The 13387-nt window shown below is 37.8% G+C and overlaps 1 pseudogene; it reads left to right on the forward strand.

Moving 5' to 3' along the window:
- Positions 1 to 11890: 11890 nt before the first annotated feature.
- Positions 11891 to 12924, forward strand: LOC132232752 (protein SEC13 homolog; annotated as a pseudogene).
- The last annotated feature ends 463 nt before the right edge of the window (positions 12925 to 13387 follow it).

Below are 13387 nucleotides of genomic sequence, written 5' to 3' on the forward strand. Positions count from 1 at the left end.
TCTCTAAAATGGTCCACATGCTTCATGTGTTTAGAGAGAGAAACAAATGCTTTAGTAATTACCTATGTTCCATTTTGCAAGTATGTTTACTCAGAGTTTGTGTAAGGAAGAAGAAAATAGAAGAAATAATATGTTATGTGGGTGACTATTTAAGACTGCACAGAATAAGTAATGTTTGAGTTAGTTCTGTATATGCTGACAGAATATAGAGGAGAAAATTATATTAAGAATGTCATTTTTCTAAATGCATAAGCAGAGATTACCAAATAAAGACTAGCTGGAGAGAACCCTTATAACCAAAGACATAAGGAGGAGACCACATCAAGACTGGTAGGAAGTACGAAGGCATAAGAGGGCTAGCTGAGCTCCCACAGGTGGAAGTTGAAATTCTGGAGGCTCCCCAACCCAGAGCACCAGAACTGGGAAAGGTGCTCACATAACATCTGACTGTGAAAAGCAATGCAAGTTCTGTCTGGGGATAGATGGCTATATATGCAGACATGCCCTTAAGGGACAACACACTGAATTTTATTTGTAGTCACTTACCTTGGGCTCTGACTATGGAAGGTTAGAGTAGATTATAGTTGTATGAGCTCTGTGGAGAGAGAGCTGAGAGAACAACCTTCAGGATCCATGTTCTGAGTCATTCCCCAATATGGCAGAAATCATCTTTATCAAGCACAGCTTTTCCATCAAAGCAGATTTTGCCTGGAGGAAAAAAATGCCCCACCCATTGGGAACCCTTCCACTTCACCCTGTGGACTTGAAGCCTGAGGCTCATTAAGTGACTGAGACTAACAATCAGCTGGCAGGAAGAGGAGGATCTCAGTGTGCTTTGAGTCTTTGCCTCCAGTGCCTCTGAGCCATGAGCAAGAGAAGCAAACTTTAGTGTCCAGCTTGCTCTTTTACACATGCATCCAGCCCCAGTGGAGGGAGCCACAAGCTGTGGGTCATTGATAGCTCTAAACAGGGTACTCAGAGCCAGTCACAAACAGTGTCTGGCATTGGCCTGCACCAGAGCCCTCTGAAGAAACTCTAAACTAGTAAACCCAGTAGCCAGCTTCAGACAACAAAGTAGGCTCCAATAAGCTCCACAAGAAGTATATCCATAGGGAGATACTGACAGGCTCCAAACCATGCAGAGGGGAATGGTAAGCAAGTGCACAGCAAACTGCATACTGTGTTGGGGGTTGAGCCTCACTGTCAGCAAGCCTAAGGATTGAGCCCACACATGAATGAACCATTAGCAATCAAGATTTAATTACATCAGGAGGGCCCACACAACAAACACAAAGGGCATTATTTGAGCACCCAGGTCTTGTGATCAGGGAGACTGCACCATTAGATTCCACAGGTTACCCAGTACATTAAGCCATCATATTAAGACTAGAAGTTGTAGCAATTATACCTAATACAGAGAAACAAACCCATAAAGGCAGCCAATAGGAGACAAACAAACAAGCTCCAAATGGAAGAACAAGAGAATTCTCCAGAAAAAGAGCTCAATGAAAAGTATATAAGCAATTTATCAAATATGGAGTTCATAGTAATGGTTATTAGGATGTTCAAAAGCATAAGGAAATATATGGAAACTATGAAAAATGACCAGTTGTAAATGCAGAATGACAGCAGAAATAAAGAATACATTGGAAGAAATAAACAACAAATTAGAGGAACCTTGGATCAGCAAATTAGAAGACAGGGTATAAAAGATCACTTAATAAGAGAACAAAACAAAAAAATATAATTAAAAAACAGGAGAGCTTAAGGGAACCATGGGACAACATGATAATTAATAATATCCTCATCACAGGAACTCCAGAAGGAGAATAAAGTGAGCAAGGGATAACCTTTTTAAAGAAATAATGGCAGAAAACATCTCTAACCTGATGAAGGAAAAAGTCACAGGAGTTCAGGAAGCACAGTGAGCCCCAAGCAAGAGGAACCCAAAGAGCCCCACACTCAGGCACATCATAATTAAAATGCCAATAATTAAAGACAAAGAGATAAACTTAAAGGCAGTGAGAGAAAAACAATTTGTTACCTACAAAGGAGTTTCTATAAAGCTGTCAACTGATTTTTCATCAGAAATTCTGTAGGCCAGAAGGAATTCATCAGATATTCAAGGTAATGAAAAGCAAGGATTTGAAACCAAGACTACTCCATTCAGCAAGACTATCATTCAAATTATAGGGTAAAATAAAGAGCTTCCAAGACCACGAAAGGTTAAAGGAGTTTATAAGCACCAAACCAGCACTGCAAGAAATGCTAAAGGAACTGCTGAACTGAGAGGAAGAAATAAGGAGAAAGAGAAACATAGGCATAAAGAATTAAAATGGCAATAAATAAGTACCTATTAATAATGACCTAAAATGTACTAGTAAAAGGATTAAATGCTCCAATCCAAAGATGTAGGTAGCTGAATGGATATGAAAACATGGCCTAAATATGTGCAGTCTACAAGAGACCCACCGGAGAACAAAAGAATCACATTGGATGAGAGTGAAGGGGTAGAAAAAAACATATTTCCATGCAAAGGGAATAGAAAAAAGATCTGGGGTAGCAATACTCATATTTGACAAAATAGATTTTAAAATGGAGATCATAACAAGAAACAGTGAGGTCGCTACATAATACCAAAGGGATTGGTATAAAAGGATAGAACCATGGTGAACTTATTTGCACCCAATATAAGAGCACCTTAATATATATAAAAAACTTCTGGAGGACTAAGAGAGAGACATTGGCAGCAATATAGTTATAGTACGGAACTTTAACACCACACTGACTTCACTGGATAGATATTGCAGACAAAAATATCAAAAAGGAAACACTAGATGATACACTAGATCAGATGAAATTAATTGATACTTACAAAATATTACAACCCAAAGCTGCAGAATTATATTCTTCTCAAAAGCACATGAGATATTCTCAAAGATAGATCACATCTTAGGACAAAAACCAAGTCTCTATTAATTCAAGAAGATTGAAATTATATCAAGCATCTTCTCAGATCACAGTGGCATGAAATTAGAAATCAAAAATAAAAACACTAAAAATATTTAAATTCATGGAGGCTAAATAGCATGTTATTAAACAACGAATGGGTTACCAATGTGATAAAGGAAGAAAGCAAAAATTTCCTGCAAAAAAAAAAAATGAAAATGAACACAAAACAACCCACAAGCTATGGGACAGGGCAAAAGCAATCCTGAGAGGGAGCTTCATAACAGGCCTACCTCAAAAAATAAGAAAAAATTTTAATAAACTATCTAACACTACAACTTAAATAATTAGAATGAAGACAAGAAAAGCCCAGAGTAAGTAGAAGAAAGGAAATAATAAAGTTCAGAGCAAAATAAATGATATAGAGACTAAAGATACAATACAATGAAACCAGGAGCTGGTTCTTTAAAAGATAAAAAGTATTGATGAAACTTTAGCCAGACTCATCAAGAAACAAAGAGAGAGGACTCAAAATAAACAAAATCAGAAACAAAAGAGGTAAAGTAACAGCTGACACTACAGAAATACAAAGGATTGTTAAAAAAAATTCTATGAAAAACTATATGTCAACAAGCTGAAAACCTGGATGAAATTGACAAATTCGTGGAAAAATACAATATTCTAGAACTAAATCGGAAAGAATCAGATCACCTGAATAGGTCAATAACAACTGATGAAATTGAATCAGTAATAATAATAATAAACCTCCTAGCAAATAAAAGTCCTAATTGGGATGACTACACAGGGGTATTTTACTAAATATTCAAGAAAGATTTAACACCTATACTTCTCAATATATTCCAAATTATCAAAGAGGAAAAATCAATTCGAATCTCTTTTTATGAGGCCAGCCTTATCCTAATTCGCAAACCAGATAAAGACACCACAAAGAAAGAGAATTACAGGCCAGTATCCCCAATGAAAATAGATGCTAAAATCTTCAACAAAATATTAGCAAATTGGGTCCAGCAATATATTAAAAGATCATACACCATGACTAAGTGGCATTTATTCCATGGATACAAAACTGGTAGTATATTTGCAAATCACTAAATGTGATATATATACAAACTGAAATACAAAATCATATGATCATATCAATAAACTAGAGGCCTGGTGCATGAAACTTTGTGGACTGGTTGGGGGGTGTCCCTCAGCCCAGCCTGTGCCCTCTCACAGTCTGAGAGCCCTCGGGGGTTCCTCAGGGTGCAGACCTAAGCCACAGTCTGGCCTTCCTCTAAAGGAGGCAACCGATGGGCCAATCAGGGAACAGCACCAGTCTGCGCGTGGCTGCCCCCCCCCCCCCATAGCCTCCTCTGCTGCTGTTGGTCGCCACCGCCCCCGCCCCCATCACCATCCCCTCCCTCTGCCTGCTGGCACACGCTTTGGTTGCACCCCTGCTGACCGGTTATTCTGCTGTTCAATCGATTTGCATATTATGCTTTTATTATAGAGGGTGCTGAAAAAGCATTCGACAAAAGCCAACAGATATCTTTTATAAAAACTCTCAGCAAAGTGGGAATAGTGATTGCACCTTAATATTATAAAGACCATATATGGAAAACCTATAGCCAACATCATATTTAATGGGTAAAAACTAAAATGATTTCCTCTAAGAACAGGGACAAAACAGGTTTGACTGCTGTCACCACTTTTATTGAAAATTGTACTGGAAGTCCAAGCCACAGTGATCAGACAAGAAAAAAAAAACATAAAAGGCATCTAATTGTATAGGAGGATGTAAAACTATCAATATTCGCAGATGACTTGATATTGTATATTGAAACCCCTAACGAACCACACACACAAAAAAACCTACCAGAGTTAATAAATCAATCCAGTAACATAGCAGGATATAAAGTGAATAACTAGAAATCTATAGCATTTGTATAAATCAATAAAGAACTCTCAGAAAGAGAAACTAAAAAAATATATATCATTTACCATTATAACCCCCCCAAAAAAATTAAGAGACATATGAGTAAAATTAACCAAGCAGATAAAAGACCTGAACTCAGAAAACTACAGGACATTGAAAAAGGAGAGAAGAAAAAGATATAAACAAGTGAAAGACTATACCGTGTTCATGGATTGACAGAATTAATATTATTAAAATTTCCATACTACCCAAAGTAATCTATGAACTCAATGCAATCCCTGTCAAAGTACCAATCACATATTTCATAGATCTAGAAAAAATACTCCAAAAATTAATGTGGAACCAGAAAAGGACACCTAATAGCTGCAACAATCTTGAGAAAGAAGAACAATGTTGGAGGGATCACAATACCAGATTCAAGCTATACTACTATAAGCCACTGTAATCAAAACTGCCTGGTACTGGCACAGGAATATGCATTTAGATCATATGAACAGAACAGAGCACCCAGAAATCAACCCAAGCCATTATAGTCAATTAATATTTGACAAAGGAGGCAAGAGCATCCAATGGAGTAATGACAGCCTCTTCTATAAATGGTGTCGGACAGGTACATGCAAAAATTGAAACTAGACAACCGACACAAGAATAAAATCAAAGTTGATAAAAGACTTAAATGTAGGTTATGAAACCATAAAAATCCTAGAAGAAAACAGGCAGCAAAATATCAGACATATGGTGGAGTAGAATTTTCACTGCTACAATACCTAGGGCAAGAGAAACAAAAGAAAAAAATAAACAAACTACATCAAAATATAAAGCTTCTGTACAACAAAAGAAATCAGCATCAAAATGAAAAGGGAACACACTTTATTGGACAACATATTTGCCAATCATACATCTGATAATGGGTTAATTTCCAACATATATTAAGTACTGATACAACTCAACAAAAGGAAGACAACCCAATTAAAAAATGGGCAGAGGACCTGAATACACAGTCCTCCAAGGAGGACATACAAATAGCTAAGAGACAGGTGAAAAAATGCTCAAAGTCACTTATTATCAGAGAGATGCAAATTAAAACAAGAATGAGGTACCACCTCCCACCTGCCAGAAGGACTACCATTAATGAATAAACAAACAACAAGTACTGGAAAAGATGTGGAGTAAAAGGAACCCTAGTACACCGCTCTTAGGAAAGCAGAGTGGTAGAACCACTATGGGAAACAGTGTGAAGTTCCCTCAAAAATTTAAAAATGGAACTGCCATTTGGCCCAGTTATCTCACTTCTAGCAATATAAAGCAAGAACACCATTCAGAAAGAATATGTGCACCCCCATGTTAATAGCAGCATTATTTATAGTAGGTATGTTCTGGAAACAGCCCAAGTGCCCATCAATAGATGAATGGATTAAAAAACTGTTGAACATTTACACAACGGAGTGCTATTCAGTTATATATATAAAAAAAGATCTCTTACCCTTTGAGACAGCATGGAGGGACCTGGAGAGTATTATGCTAAGTGAAATAAACCATTCAGAGAAACTCAAGTATCACATGATCTCACTTATGTGTGGAATATAATGAACAAAATAAATTGGTGAACAAAAAAGATCCAGAGACATAGAAGCATGGAACACACTAATGAATCTCAGAGGGAAGGCTGGGGTGGGGTGAGATTAACCAAAGAACTTGCATGCGTATATGCATAACCCATGGACACAGACAATAGTGTGGTGAAGGTCCGGTGGTCAATGGAGATAAAAAAGGGGACATCTGTAATACTTTCAACAATAAAGATAAATGAAAAAAATATATATATATATACTCTTAATTGACCTCTCAACTATATCTGAAAAGGGTCAAGAACAAAGGTTTTAAAGAGCCCAATAATTGATGACTAGCAAGCTTCCATGTGGTGTATTGATATAAAACTTTGATTAAAGTAAAAGGTATAGCACAGCAGAAGAAAGAAAGAACACACCATCATAGAGGATCTGACATTTCTACGTACAGCCCTAGGGTCATTCCTCAATTATAGAGGAGGTTGTTTGTCTTCAGATTATAAACCAACAACACATACGTCTTGTTTTAGGATTGTCAATCAAAAGTTTACAGCAGGATTTTTTTTATACCTTACTGATTATTTAGCTCAAGCCGAGCTATTTAGGTTGAACCAGATTAAACCAACAATAAACCATTGATCTATCCCTAAACAATAGAGAGCATTTGGCACTGGGTACCTGGCAGGTTACAAGCTGAACTTCAACAATAACTAACATATCTCATTCTTATCTTGGCCCAGAATCAGGAATTCCTGGAGATAAACACAGAGCTGACCAATTGCAGGTATAAGATAACCTTATCCTATAAACAACTTGTGGTCTCTTCATTTCATTGAAAAGAAAACAGAAAGGCAGAACCAATATTCAGTTCTCTCAAGTTTATTGTTGAAAGAGCTGGAATTATATTCCATTAATTGACAGATATTTAGCCATGGATCTTCTAATGGAATATAGGCATATTAGGAAAACATCTAATGGTTTACATTTGACTAGAATTAAACTGCCAATATTCATGGTTCTTTTCACCAGGATGATAAATATTTGTAAAGACAGTAAGGGCATTTTTGCTTTTCCCATTATTTCTAAGAACACTGAGATCACATAGTAATCTTAGACAAGGACAAAGAAGAAGAAAGAAGGAGGAGAGGAGACAAGAAGAGGAAGTGGGGGGGGGAGAGGAAGAAGAAACTAATTTATGGAAATTTGTAAATGCCCAATAAAAGATGTCTTTAGCAATCTCCCCATCTGCATTCATGTAAAATGGGAAATTGTCTCATAAATTCCAGTAATTATTTACTAATGATAGGAAATGAGTTATCATAAAAACACAAAGATAATTTTCATTGGGGCTGAAACAAGTGGAATCTCAGTTTACCACGGCATCCACTTGGTGTAGTAGATCTTATGGTCTAAGGGTATACTTAGTAAATTTAGTAAATAGACAACACTATGTGTGTGAGGGAAGGAGTGGCATGCACATTCTAAAACTCATTGGCCTAGTTGGATTCTTATTCTTATAAAAGATTTTAAAAATCACAGGCAAAATAATGGTATTGAGGAAGCTAACTGTGAATGAATAAACTACATAGTAATTATTGAAGCCAAGTAGAGGAAATATCTTTCCATACCCTCTCCTTCCCACTTCTTCATCTTTCATTGGTTTATATCAAATAACACCATGTACTTCCAACATAAAGCCATTTGTTCCTCACTTTTAAAAACTGGAGGCCTTATTTGTTCTGGATCTCAACTTCACAGAAAAAGAAATGCACTTACTCTGGGAAGTTTTCTGGGTCATTGAGAGTCCCTTGTGTTCTTTGAACAAAAACTGAAAAGAAAATACATTTTTACTCTCTGATTGTGAAAAATGTAACTGTTAATATAAAAAGATGCCTTTAACTTTTCCACTTTTGTCAGTTGAATTAAAATATCCTCCTGATTTTAAGATGGCTACATCATCATCACATGATAGTATTGTAGTAATGGGACCATGTGCATTTTCTTTGAGTGATGGTCTGGCCTGACCTTCTTCTCATCCTGTGATTTTAAGACAAATTGGAATAACTGGGTAAAGTACCACTCTTAATGCAAAGTACCTCATGATATATCAGAGGTAGCTTTCACATCACTAATTCAGTATAGACATCTTCCTTAAGTACCTGTCTAGAAGATATAATTTCAAGTATGAAAAGGATTCAGAAACGTGGTGTTCTAAAGTTGATATTGCAATGTTATTTCTCTTTCTCTGGGATATGCGTCCAATTTACTACTGCCACTGTGTTTTGATTGCTTATCATTTATTTTCTTTCTCAGGTTCTGTTATTAGTTCTCACCACTGAGGAGGATAAAGAATATCAAATTTACTTACCCTTCATCTGAGTGTTTTAGATCTTAAGGAAAGAACCCCAATTTATTTTAGCTAACTTTCAGGGGAGTAGCTATGAGGAACAAAGAATCCCAAGAGCTCTTACATTGACACAGTGTTTGCTATATCCAGGGTTAGATTATCTTGGATCACTGTGGTAATTCACAATATCTATTCCTGCTGGTTTAAATCTTACTAGATGCTTCTAAGTGTTTGATCCATTCGTGAATTCATCTGTCTGAATTCAGATGCCAAGAAACTACAGAGCATCAGAAGTGGCAAATGTCAAGAAAAGAGGGTCCAATGAGATTCCTAATAAATATTAATCCTTCCCTCTCTCATATATACCAAGATATCTTAAGGGGTTTGGGGATATTATCTGACATTCTTTTTTTTTTTCATTTATCCACTCAACAAATACTTACTTAGCGCTTACTAAGTGGTAAACAATGTTATACATAGATACTGGATATACACTGCCCCCATGGAGCTTATATTTTAGTGGTAGGAGACAGATATTCAATTAAAAAAAATATATATATATATATATATATATATATATATATATATATATATACACACACACACACACACACACACACACACACATATGGCTAATATGCGGTGTCCCCTCAGGAGTTTGACTGGGAGACAGGGAGTTCGATCGCTTGCTATGATGTGCGCTGACCAACGGGGTGGCACCAAATGAAGGAAGGCCCTGGCCAGCAGCTGGAAGGCCCCTTTCGGTCCTGATCACCAGCCAGGCCTAGGGACCCTACCCATGCATGAATTTTGTGCACTGGGCCTCTAGTACAGATATAAATGAAAATTATGTTAAGTATCACAGAGGAAAGTATAGAAGAGAAATAGTGAAAATTGGGATGGAAAATTTTTAGTTATTGAACAGGAAAGGCATTTTTGAAAAGGTTACAATTAATAAAATATTTGGTCAGTAGAGACCAAGATTTGCGTTTTGGGGAAGAAAAACATTCACAAAGAGGGAATCAGAGGAAAATTTTGCTTGGCTCAAAGTTTAAATTTTCCTGGTGTTGTTCTGCCTAAGTCAGTGACGGCGGACCTATGACACACGTGTCAGAGGTGACACGCGAACTCATTTTTTTGGTTGATTTTTCTTTGTTAAATGGCATTTAAATATATAAAATAAATATCAAAAATATGTCTTTGTTTTACTATGGTTGCAAATATCAAAAAATTTCTACATGTGACACGGCACCAGAGTTAAGATTTTTCAAAATGCTGACACCCCGAGCTCAAAAGGTTCGCCGTTACTGGCCTAAGTCATCAGTAGCACAAAAAGCTATAAACATTTGACAAAGCTATTCATAGGGTTTTTGCACTTATCTCCATTTTTTTTTTTACTTTTCTTTTTAAATATTTCTTTTTAGTACATTTATTGGGCTGACATTGGTTGACAAAACTATATTGGTTTTAAGTGTACAATTATATGCATTGTGTTTACCACCCAAAACCAAATTTTTTTCTTTCACCAGGTATTTGACCCCCTTTACCCTTTACTACCTCCATCCTCAAACCTCTTCCCCTCTGATAACCACCATACTGTTGTCTGTGTCAAATAGTTTTTATTTCTTGTCTTGTTTGTTCCTTTGTTGTAATCTATTTTGTATCCCACATATGAGTGAAATCATATAGTACTTGACTTTTTCTGTCTGACTTGTTTTGCTTAGCATGACATTCTCAAACTCTATGTTGTCACAAATGGTAATAGCTCATCTATGTTCACTGCAGTATTATTTACCATGGTCAAGACATGGAAACAACTGAAGTGTCCTTCAAAGGATGATTGGTTAAAGAAAATGTGTTACATATATGCAATGTATTACTACTAAGCCATAAGAAATGGTGAAGTATAGTCTTCTCCATTTTTATTCTTTAAAACTATTTGAAGAAAACAATAATATATTTGTAAACTATTATGAAACAATTCAAATCTTCAAAAAAGTAAATAGACTCTGCTAAACATCCACCCAGGTTTAATCTTATATTTTTGGCAGTTTTCTAAAATTCTGTTAAGGAACTAAAGCATCAGAGAAACAAGGAAGGCATTAGTGTATCTACATTTATTTAGCATTTATTATTGCAAATAACATTAAATAGTGTGAGGACCAGATTGCATGATGATGCTAGCACCAAAAATGTAAATGTGTTCATAGCATACAATAGATCCATCAATAAATAGAAATAACCCATCCAGAGTCAGCACAAAGAGAGTTCTCACAATGAAAAGAACAGCTACCAGGGAGGGGACACTCTACAAAAGAACTTCTAATTGCTAGGTAATCTACAAAGGCACAATCTATCAAGGAACAAAAAACACACAGGTTGCCATATTCTCTAATGATAGGATGATATGCAAACGCACAAAAAAGATCCCCATCCAAATAATGGTGCTTAGGCAGTAAATAGTACAGAAGGCCACAGAAATCCATCCACTTAGAGAAATGTCCTGTGTGATCCCCTACACCAGTATGTGAAAGGGATTGAGTTGGTTAGGAATATATAGACTTCTTTCAATGCAGAGAAGGAAGGAAAACATGGAAGGACATACTTGGCCAGCAATTTAAGGAACCAGAGTTTGCTGACTTAACAAAATGCAAAAGATGGCAATCCTTTCATTATCTCAGGATACAGCCATAGATCAGGAGATGTATTAGGGTACTATAACAATTATGGAAGCAGCAATGAACCCAGCCCCTGCGTCCTTGAGCTCTTTGGACACGTAATACTTGGTGATGACTGTGAAGGATGAGGAAAGAAAAACTGGGATATACAGATATTCTGAGTGCTGGTTATAATGTGGGTACAGTGAAGTGCATAGTAAATTGCAGCAGTCATAATCATTAAGCTTGAGTAAATTGACCATCTAAGAACTTGTTTCAAATAGTACCTTTCCTAGCCATGACACCAGTTATGAAAATTATAAAACCCCTCCTCAGCCAAGAACTGAGTAGTCTAAAAAAGAAAGTACAGATGAAACTTATAGAGAACATTTTCAAGTCTCAGGACAACAAAAGAGACAGGTGAACAAAAATGACACAGGTGAGCTGTGGGAGGTGCCACAGGGAGCTGCCACATCCGAGGCTGGGCGCCGCAGCTGCAGTAGCCGTGGTGTCAGTAGTTAGCACTGGGGACACCTCCCATGAGGACATGATTCCTATACCCAGACGGACTACTATGGCACCCGCCTGACAACCTGCTCATCAGACAGGTCCGTCAAAATCTTGTATGTACGCAACGGAGGGCAGAATCTCATAGCAGACCTCATGGGTCATGAGGCACCAGTGTGGCAAGTGGCCTGGGCCCATCCCATGTATGGCGATATCCTGGCATCCTGCTCCTATGACCGGAAAGTCATTTTTTGGAAAGAGGAAAACAAAACCTGGGAGAAGACGCACGAGCACACAGGACACGACTCCTCAGTAAATTCTGTTTGCTGGGCCCCCCAGGACTACGGCCTAATCCTGGCCTGTGGAAGTTCAGATGGGCCATCTCCCTGCTGACCTACACCAAGGAGGGCCAATGGGAAGTGAGGAAGATAATATTCACACTATTGGCTTCAATGCCTCAGGTGGCCCCTGCTGTTGTACCCGGAAGCCTCAGAGACCAGCTATCAGGATAGAAACCCAACTACAGTAAGAAATTTGCCTCAGGTGGCTGTGACAACCTCATCAAGCTGTGGAAGGAGGAAGAGGATGGCCAGTGGAAGGAGGAACAGAAGCTGGAAGCACACAATAGCTGGGTTCCAGACATGGCCTGGGCCCCTGCCATTGGTCTACCTACCAGCACAATCGCCAGCTGTTCCCAGGGTGGTCATGTGTTCATTTGTATCTGTGACAATGCCTCAAGCAATGCGTAGTCTCCCAAGTACTGCACAAGTTCAATGATGTTGTGTGGCAGGTGCGCCAGTTCAACACAGCCAATATCCAGGCCATCTGGAGTGGAGATAACGAGGTGACACTGTGGAAGGAGTCAGTCCACGGGCAGTGGGTGTGCATCAGTGTTGTAAACAAGGGCCAGGGTTCATATCTGCTTCAGTCACAGAGGGCCAGCAGAACAAGCAGTGACAAGACTGGCAGGGCCCAGCTCCCACCTGCCAATTCCTGGCTGCCCTTTCCTGGACCAGCTGGAAGGAAGCGCTCCAACAGTATTACTTTCCCAGGAATAGTTAAGTCTGCAACCAGATTGATCATCTGCCTTAACATGATTTAATATAGTTTGTAATTTACTGTCTGGCTGAAAGCACCCATATTATGAGGGGAAAACTACAAATGTTCTACTATTTAAAATTATTTTTGGCCATTTTTATGTACCTTTTGGGTTCAGGCATTATTTGGGACTTTTTGTTTCCAAAGTAATTACACATGTTGTTTATAATTCTCCCTAAAAACAAACAAAAAAACAAACAAAAGACAAACAAAAAAATCACCTCAAATCAATAGCACAAGGACCACCAACAGGAAGAAAAACTTCACAGATGTGTCATCCTTCTCAGAGGATGATAGCTAAGTCACATTTACATCAATGCTT

The sequence above is a fragment of the Myotis daubentonii genome, chromosome 1 (genome assembly GCF_963259705.1).
Source record: "Myotis daubentonii chromosome 1, mMyoDau2.1, whole genome shotgun sequence".
Classification (NCBI taxonomy): domain Eukaryota; kingdom Metazoa; phylum Chordata; class Mammalia; order Chiroptera; family Vespertilionidae; genus Myotis; species Myotis daubentonii.